The sequence below is a fragment of the Culex quinquefasciatus genome, chromosome 2 (assembly GCF_015732765.1).
Source record: "Culex quinquefasciatus strain JHB chromosome 2, VPISU_Cqui_1.0_pri_paternal, whole genome shotgun sequence".
Classification (NCBI taxonomy): Eukaryota; Metazoa; Arthropoda; class Insecta; order Diptera; family Culicidae; genus Culex; species Culex quinquefasciatus.
Window position 1 is genome coordinate 179,751,160 of NC_051862.1, and position 9,370 is coordinate 179,760,529.

A 9,370-nucleotide genomic window follows, 5' to 3' on the forward strand; every position below is an offset into this window, starting at 1 on the left:
AAGATCTGTCACCTGTTTAACAAGATGCCGTGAACTGCTGACGGACACTGGCCTTCTGGTCGTGGCCAGAGGAAAAGTGCGGGAAATGAAGCTTTACAATGGTTTCATATCGACGTCGTCGTGCTATCTTGTCGCACCCGCCATTTTGACGTTCCGAGAAAAACGCATTTTAATGTTTGACCTTCAATATACAAAAACGAGAGCACGCAATTTAAACAATAACAATCGCGTTTTGTTTGGCTGACCATTCTGTGCATTGTCCCAAAGTTTGGTTGAAGTTGGTTGCTGGAGTCCTTAGTTATAATTACAAATGTTTGCGGTAGTCTAGCTTGTACGTGCGACAAACGCATCCTGACTTTCCTGGCCTGAAATCCCTTTGGCCTTTTGTCGCACTTACATCAATTTTCATGGAGTGACAAGATAGCACGACAAGATTGAAACTACTTTCATATGTAAAATGACAAAAATGCACGGAGTTTTTTCGGTTTTTGTTGAATATCTCAGGTTTGAAATCGAATTTTGGGGATCTGTGAAGGTCAAAAGGTGAGGCATTGTGAGCTGCACAAAATGGCGTTCTTAACTCAATTTGGCCCAAAATGCACGTACGACAAGTTAGCACGATGGCGACGATATGAGACTTCCTTTGGTACGAGAGATGTTTGGCAGGGGTTTTTGAACATTTTCTTTTAGTTTCATTTAAATTTAAAAAAAAAAAATATTATTTTTCTTTAAAAAAACCAAATCAAATGCTCAAAATATTTTTTTGAATAATTTTTGAATATACATTTTGTTCTTGAAAACCACTGAGCTCTTCCTTCACCGCCTAGTTCAAACAGACAAAACTATCTACTAAGAAAAAAAAAACGCCGTTTTCATTTTCACTTGTTGTGATGACAAACTGCACAGCGTTTCTCTCTCTCGCTCGGTGGTATAACTCGTGATTCCGTAGAACATTACAATGGCATATCATAATGGAAAGGTTGCCAACCGCGCGGGTACTGGCAAAGTACTTTCGATTTCTGTCGCGGGTTGAGTCGTTTTTAATTTTCTCGTGTGTCGTGAGCGGGCTTTTCCGTTTTGTGTTGTGTTTAGTTCTCACCTCCGCCTTCGAGAGGTTTTGGGGGGGTGGTTGAGACGAGGGAAAGTGGCTTGTCTGTTGAAAAATAGTCTTTCTCTCTTTCAATGAAGAGACAAACAGTGAGATAATGGTTGGCGTTTTTCCATTTCACTTGGTAAACGAAACTTGTGGCGGGATATTTGCCTCTTTTAAAGAGTGGTGATCAGTCATACGGCTTAGCAACATGTTACATTTACTTTAAATTTGTCTTTTGTCTTTTTTCTTCTTGTCTTCTTGTCTTCTTGTCTTCTTGTCTTCTTGTCTTCTTGTCTTCTTGTCTTCTTGTCTTCTTGTCTTCTTGCCTTCTTGTCTTCTTGTCTTCTTGTGTTCTTGTCTTCTTGTCTTCTTGTCTTCTTGTCTTCTTGTCTTCTTGTCTTCTTGTCTTCTTGTCTTCTTGTCTTCTTGTCTTCTTGTCTTCTTGTCTTCTTGTCTTCTTGTCTTCTTGTCTTCTTGTCTTCTTGTCTTCTTGTCTTCTTGTCTTCTTGTCTTCTTGTCTTCTTGTCTTCTTGTCTTCTTGTCTTCTTGTCTTCTTGTCTTCTTGTCTTCTTGTCTTCTTGTCTTCTTGTCTTCTTGTCTTCTTGTCTTCTTGTCTTCTTGTCTTCTTGTCTTCTTGTCTTCTTGTCTTCTTGTCTTCTTGTCTTCTTGTCTTCTTGTCTTCTTGTCTTCTTGTCTTCTTGTCTTCTTGTCTTCTTGTCTTCTTGTCTTCTTGTCTTCTTGTCTTCTTGTCTTCTTGTCTTCTTGTCTTCTTGTCTTCTTGTCTTCTTGTCTTCTTGTCTTCTTGTCTTCTTGTCTTCTTGTCTTCTTGTCTTCTTGTCTTCTTGTCTTCTTGTCTTCTTGTCTTCTTGTCTTCTTGTCTTCTTGTCTTCTTGTCTTCTTGTCTTCTTGTCTTCTTGTCTTCTTGTCTTCTTGTCTTCTTGTCTTCTTGTCTTCTTGTCTTCTTGTCTTCTTGTCTTCTTGTCTTCTTGTCTTCTTGTTTCTTGTTTCTTGTTTCTTGTTTCTTGTTTCTTGTTTCTTGTTTCTTGTTTCTTGTTTCTTGTTTCTTGTTTCTTGTTTCTTGTTTCTTGTTTCTTGTTTTAATTGGGATTACTTTCAAATTTTGTTTGCAAACAATTCAAAAAGAATTCGTATATCTGAATTTGAGATCGTAAAATTGTCTACGTGTTGCTACTAAACTCCCATGAGTCTTCTCTCAGGGTTAAACGACATCGAAAGTGGTTTTGAGCCTCCTGGCTGGGAGCTATTTCGCACAGACCATTGCAAACAACTATCTCTTCATAAATACTAGGTTTTGTGGGAAACGTTTTACAGGTAGCCCTCGAAAATTTAGTAGAATAACAAATTAAATGAGAATTTTTTTCGAAAACATCAAAATATGTAAATATGCACCAAAATTTTCGGTTTCTTAAACTTTTCAGAAACAATTTTTAATTAAAGTGAATTTAATATTTTTGGGATACCTGTATTTCCCCGAAAAAAGCTGAAAATCTACCTCCAACGACGACGACGCCGTCCATGTTTCACAGTTTGGTTAGTATATTATAGCAGGGTACCGATAATTTGGATATATTCAAATTCACATCATCAAGCGGATGGGGGCGGCGGACCGGATTTGTACACTAATTATTACAGTTCACACAGACTGCCGCCGGCAGAGGGGGGGCTTAATCTCTGTGATTATGCGAAATCAAGCAGACGCTTTATTTCGGTGGGGTCTCACCGGTGAAGCAGCAAAAAAAAACTCCGAGCGAAATATAGCAAAACTCGTGCGAGCCAAATGAAAACGAAAGGAAAATTTTATCGAATCGCAATAATAATGACGCTTCTTGATTCGTCGTAATGATGGAAAGTGTGATATTATTACGATATTGTGTTGGCCACCGAGCCAGAGCAGTGTCCGACGGGCGTGAACCCCCACGGGTGGCGACCTCGGGCTGACCGATTGGTGGGCGATTGTGGGGAGTGGTTTAACGGGGTGGGAGTTGACCAATTTTGAATGATGCCGGGCACGTGACTAAAATTTTGGATTTTTGCCTTCCTCACCTCACTGAGGCAAGGCTATAAAATCACTCAGAAATTGAACTTTTTAAATAAGCCTCCAATATATACACAGCAAATAAAGTAGTAATCCAGCTGCGTGTAAAAGGCCTGGGTGTAAAATAAATTTTGCATTATTTTATGAAATTCTGTGTAATATTACACCCTGCAATATGTAGCCCATCAGTATGGGAAACCTACTTGACCGAAATGTGAAGCTCACATATACGTTTATCCTTTCCATTTTTCATCGGTCTGATGGCCGAGCGGGCTAAGGCACCAGTCCTTACTGTAGGTGCTGGGTTTGAATCCCGTCAGTTGCAGTTTTTTTTTGTGTTTACAAAAATTTTACATGCAGCGTGTAATATTTAGTGTCTTTTTTGACGAAGGTGATGTGCATGCTTTTGCATGCGATTTTACCATCGGATTTTTTGCTGTGTACCTTTACGTATACATATCGGCTCAGAATCAAATTCTGAGCAAATGTCTGTGCGTGTGGATGGACGTAGAATTTTTTTTTCTCACTCACTTTCCTCGGAACTGGCTCGACCGATTTTGTCCGGATCTATGTTTTTGGATTTATCTTCAGGTTCTTTAAGTCTTTTTTAAATTTCATCCGGTTTGGTGCAGTACTTTAAAAGTTATGTTCGAAAAACTGTTTTGGTTGATAATAAAAAGGGTCATTATTTACATAATTTGAAAGCTCCGGCGAAAGGCTGTCGGAACTTTCCGCTCAGTGCACGCACACAAACACCGCAGTGCTTTCAAATGGTTCATTAAATTTATCATAGATGGCAGCACTCAGATGTATAGTGTCTTTACTAAGTAAGCGTTAGCCAAAGCTTTCGTAGTGTGTGGTTGCAAGGCTTTTAGGAGGAAGGCAGCAACCACCTTCTGGTGGATTAAGTAACGTTTTTTTATTAATTTTATTAATGTCCGTATGAGTCTTACTGTTTTTCAAACAGGCCAGTACAATTTTTTAACTCTACAACCGATTTGTTTTCAAAAATTATTGGCAAAAAATCAAGTCATATCAAAACTTGAAATTTTCATTGAAAAAAAAACTAAATTGAAAAATCGATTATATATATATATTTTAATGCGTTAACACACGCTTATACCAACGTTATCATATCATATCGTACACAGCAAAAAATCCGATGGTAAAATCGCATGCAAAAGCGTGCACATCACCTTCGTCAAAATAAACACTTAATATCACACACTGCATGTACATTTTTTGCAAACACAAAAAAAAGTTGAAACCAACAGGATTCAAACCTAGCACTAACAGTAAGGACTGGCGCCTCAGCCCACTCGGCCATCAGACCGATGAAAAACTGTAAGGATTAACGCATATTATGAGCTTGACATTTCAGTCAAGTAGGTTTCCCATACAGATGGGCTACATATTTTAGGCTGTAAAATCACATAAAATTGCATAAAATACTTAATGCAACATTTATTTAACACCAAGGCCTTTTACATTACTACTTTTTTAGCTGTGTAGCACGTCGCTTTTTGATGTTCCAAAAGAAACTATTTATCATGTTTGATCTTGAACAAACAAAACTAAAGCACACAATGTAAACAATAACAAACACGTTTTGTTTAGCTGACCATTATGTGTATTGTCCCGATGTTTGATTGAATTTGGTGGCCGGTGTCTCGAGTTATAATTAAAAATGCTTACGGTAGTCGGACATGTACGTGTGTCAAACGCGTTCTGATTAAATTTCCTTTGCACAGCTAAAAAAGTAATAATCCAGCTGCGTGTAAAAGGCCTGGGTTTAAAATAAATAGTGCATTATTTTATGAAATTTTATGTGATTTTAAACCCTGAAATATGTAGCTCATCAGTATGGAAAACCTACTTGACCGAAATGTCAAGCTAATATATATGCATTTATCCTTACAGCTATTCATCGGTCTTATGGCCGTGTGGGCTAAGGCGCCAGTCCTTATTGGTGCTGGGTTTGAATCCCGTCGGCTGCCATTTTTTTTTATGTTTGCAAAAATTGTACATGCAGTGTGTTTATTTTGACGAAGGTGATGTGCATGCTTTTGCATGCGATTTTACCATCGGATTTTTTGCTGTGTGGCCAGTTGTCGCAATTGCCGATATTTTCAGGCTGTGCCAAGATAGCACGATCTGATCAAGACTTCCTTGATATGAAGAGTGACAAAATGCAATGCAAATATTACCTCCGAATTTAATTTTTTTGAAACCGTCAAACCTTTTGCAACAGCCTTCAACATCTGTAATCTTTTAGGTCAAAAGTTAGTAAAATTTGTGCTCAACAAGCAAATGGTATTTATTTCTTGACCAGTCGAAGTATTTTATCATAAATAATTTACAATTTTTCTAAAACACTTTTTAACTTTTAACTTCACTTATTGTTGCCACATATTTTAAGTTATTCTGTGCAGTTTCTATTGCTTCGATATATTTTTGCAATAAAATGATTATGAATTAATTTAAATTGTTATGAATTTAAATTGAATATTTAAAAGAATCATTGATTTGAAAACTGGAAAAAATTGGAGAGGTTTTTTTTCCAAAATCCCATATTATATCCACGGACAAACAGAAATCAAAATATTGGTCATAATTGGCTCAAAGATCGTATCTTTGCCCGTTTGAAATTGATTGAACAAAAATGAATATATTTATTCATAACTGAGTATTAACTTAGTCATTTAACTGTCAGTAACGCTCTGAATGAGCTATAAAAGATCGATTGTTGAATAGATAGTATGATCTGAAATGTAAAAAATATGATTGTAGTATTTTTCTACTTCATTTCTGGAGATTTTTTTTTGAAAAGGTCCAATAAACCAAATTTTCAGTTTTTGCTTTTTAAGTGTTTTTGAAACCGCCTTGAGTCAGGGGTATTAAAAAATACCCAATAAGCAAAAACTGAAAATTTGGTTTATAGCACCTATTCAAAAAAACTCCAGAAATGAAGTAAAAAAATACCACAATCATAATTTTTTACATTTCATATCAAACTAACTGAAAACTTGTTTTATTTTTTTAACTGTTCAACTGTTTTTTTTAATGCTGTTTGAAATTAATGATCGGAAAATTTATAAGGAACTGTTTTTGCCACAATTTTCAAATATCTTCATCATTCACTAAAAGTAGAATATCCAAAATAAGAATTTTTCAAATATCGATTTTTTATGTTTTAGAAAAAAAACATGAATTGCGCTAGAGTTTGAAATAAGACGCAAATGCCACCGAAGTGGTAAGTGTCGTTTATAAAACCAATAATAACAATTTAACCTTTTAAGGCCTGATGGGTTATGATCCACAAATAGAAATTTCCAAAATTAACCTATTCAAAAATGCAGGTCTTCAGATGCAACATCATTTTTTGCATTTTAAAACAACTTGATGTTACCCCGCATGGATAAAAACCATGCAAATACTATTCAACCTATAATCATTCAATTGAAAATAATAATCATTCAATTGAAAATAATCTGTCATCGTAAATGACACCAATTTTTTTTTAATAAATTTTCTTTCTTAGAATTTTCAATATTTCTTTCTTAGATTTTTCTTTTTATTTACTCTAATAGTTTAAATTTGCGAAAAATGATTTTTTCTCAGTGTCATCTAATAAGGTCAAGTTATTCAAATTGGTTCGATTTTCAATATGAAAATATGAATCATTTGCAAAGGGATTATCCATTAACCACGTGGACACTTTTTGCAAATTGCCAAAAGTTGTCATTTCGGAGTTGACTATTATAAATCAGGAATTTTGATACCCATATTACCTATGTTTAAATGGATCAGGTTATTATCAAAATACCAAAAGTACCCAGTTTTCATGGTTGACCCCCAAAAATGTTCCTATCTAATTTATATTTGAAATGGTCCAATTAACAAAATTATCAATTTTTACTTTTAGAGTGTATTTGAAACCGCCTCGAGTCAGCGGTATTCAAATTTACCCAAAATGCAAAAAAAAATATAATTTTGTTTATTGGACCTTTTAAAAAATGTCCTGAAATTTTCACCAAACTTTCTCTTCGATGTGTACACCAATTGATTGAAGCGATTTTCAATAGCTTTAAAACCAAAATTATAAAAAATCCAAAAGTGAAAAAAGAAACACTAATTGTGGCAAAGTTAGTCTCCCCTCAAGAAGCTGTATCTCAGCAACCAGTAGTCCGATCAACAATGTGAAAAAGAGAAAAACTTAGGAAATTTTCACAGCCTTTCGAAAATATTTTTTTTTCGTTATGCATAATTTTTAAGATGAAAAAAATCATGAAAACCGGGCATTTTACCAAAAAATGTGTCCAGTCATTTTCGATGTTTTCTTTGTACCTATTTTTTTAAGTTCTGATCATAACCTACAACTTTGCCGAAGACACCAAATCGATCAGAAAATTCCTTCTCAAAATACAGATGTTTGAATATTGACATGTCCATTTTCTATAACTAGCCCGCAAAATTGTATGAAATATGGAAAAAGTAATGATGCATTTCCTATTTCAAAGGAGACTATGCAAAATGTTTCATTCAAATAAAAGAAAACAAACTTAAAAATCTCTAAAAGAAATTTGCAAAATTCTAGGGGATTTCTCTAGCGGAATACTTTTTGAAATGTGAAGTTTACTTTTTTCTGATATTTCTGCATTTTAAAACAACTTGATGTTACCCCGCATGGATAAAAACCATGCAAATACTATTCAACCTATAATCATTCGATTGAAAATAATATTGTTTCTTTAATTTTCAATGACTTTTCCCATTCAATGATTTTTGCCTGTACAATAACTCAAAAGAAATTATGAAACAAATATTTTTTTAATGATATATCCAAACATTTTTGAAATAATCAATATTTCAAAATATTATAAGCATAGCTTTTTAAGTTACAGCTTATAGTAGGTATTTCTGATTACATCACAGCAAGTAGCTGCAATTTTGACACTCAAAATTAGTACTCCGGTTCCACAGCTGATATGCGCGTTACCGGCTTCGTAATTGCAAACACGTATGACCAAACAGCTAATCAATCAATTAAAACTGCTTCAACAAAAAAAAATCTGAACAGTTGAACAACCCCTCGAAGCTGGCTGCACGAAGCGATTGACCCGGAATAAACCTCTAATGCGTCTTTTTCCCATGCAGCAGAGGCTCATTATTGGCTTTGCTACGGATTTTATGGTTTTTGGTCTACTCGGTGCGGTGATACCCCGGTGGATGAGTGAGAGGTTTATGCTTTTTTTTTCAAGTTTGAGGTTGGAGGTTTGGGGGGAAATTTTCGATAAACAAAAGAATGACTAAATTTAACCAAATTTTCAGATTTAATTTGGAGTTCTTCATGAGAAACTTTTTCGAAGCTTGAGAAATTGAACAAATTTGTTGAAATATTTTTAGGAATATTGTAGAAAAATTAACATTGATAAATTTCAGGTAGATTTAAACGTGGAAACTCTATCACACAGCAACGATAATGATAATGGCACCACCCCTAAAATACCGCCATCTCCTCCGGCGTTTTTCCTCCCTCCCCAAGCGTGGAAAATTTGAATTTTGGTCTCGTTTGACGACGACGGCACCCCAACAACCACCGACCGATAATGATGTTGTTCACATATGAGATGTTATGGTTTTCGCTCACCTTTTTCGAGCTTTTGGAATGGGGATGATGTAAGCGCTTTTTTGCATATTGCAAGCTTTTGTCTCGGAAGGCAGGTCATGCACTTTTCGGATTTTGGTTTTAATGGCGGGGTGCTCTCTTGGATAATGGAATTAAATTTTCTTGTTTATGCAATTGGTTAATGAACTGCTCCGGGGCCGTCTCAATATATGCACTCCGATAACCACGTGCGATAAACATAAATTAAAGTGCTAATGAGATTTGTCGATTTTAACGGCGCAGGTCGTTAAAAATGGCGCTGATTGCCAATTTTAATGTTGTGTCGATAACGCGCAGCTGAGCCATGGTGGCGCTCAAATTATCTCCTCGGATAATGTATTCCGGAAGTGAGTCACGACTTTAAAACTTTAAAGATCTCCAGGGGCAGCTTTTTTTCGCTGCGCTTTTCCGCCTGGTCACGTTTGTAATTTTGTTAATGATTTCTTTCGGGGCTGCACTGGCCGCCAACACCGTCAACGAATCTGGAATCACTTTCTCTTTCATCTATACAATAGCTGAGGTGTCATCAGATTTGCAAGCTATACTTGAAACC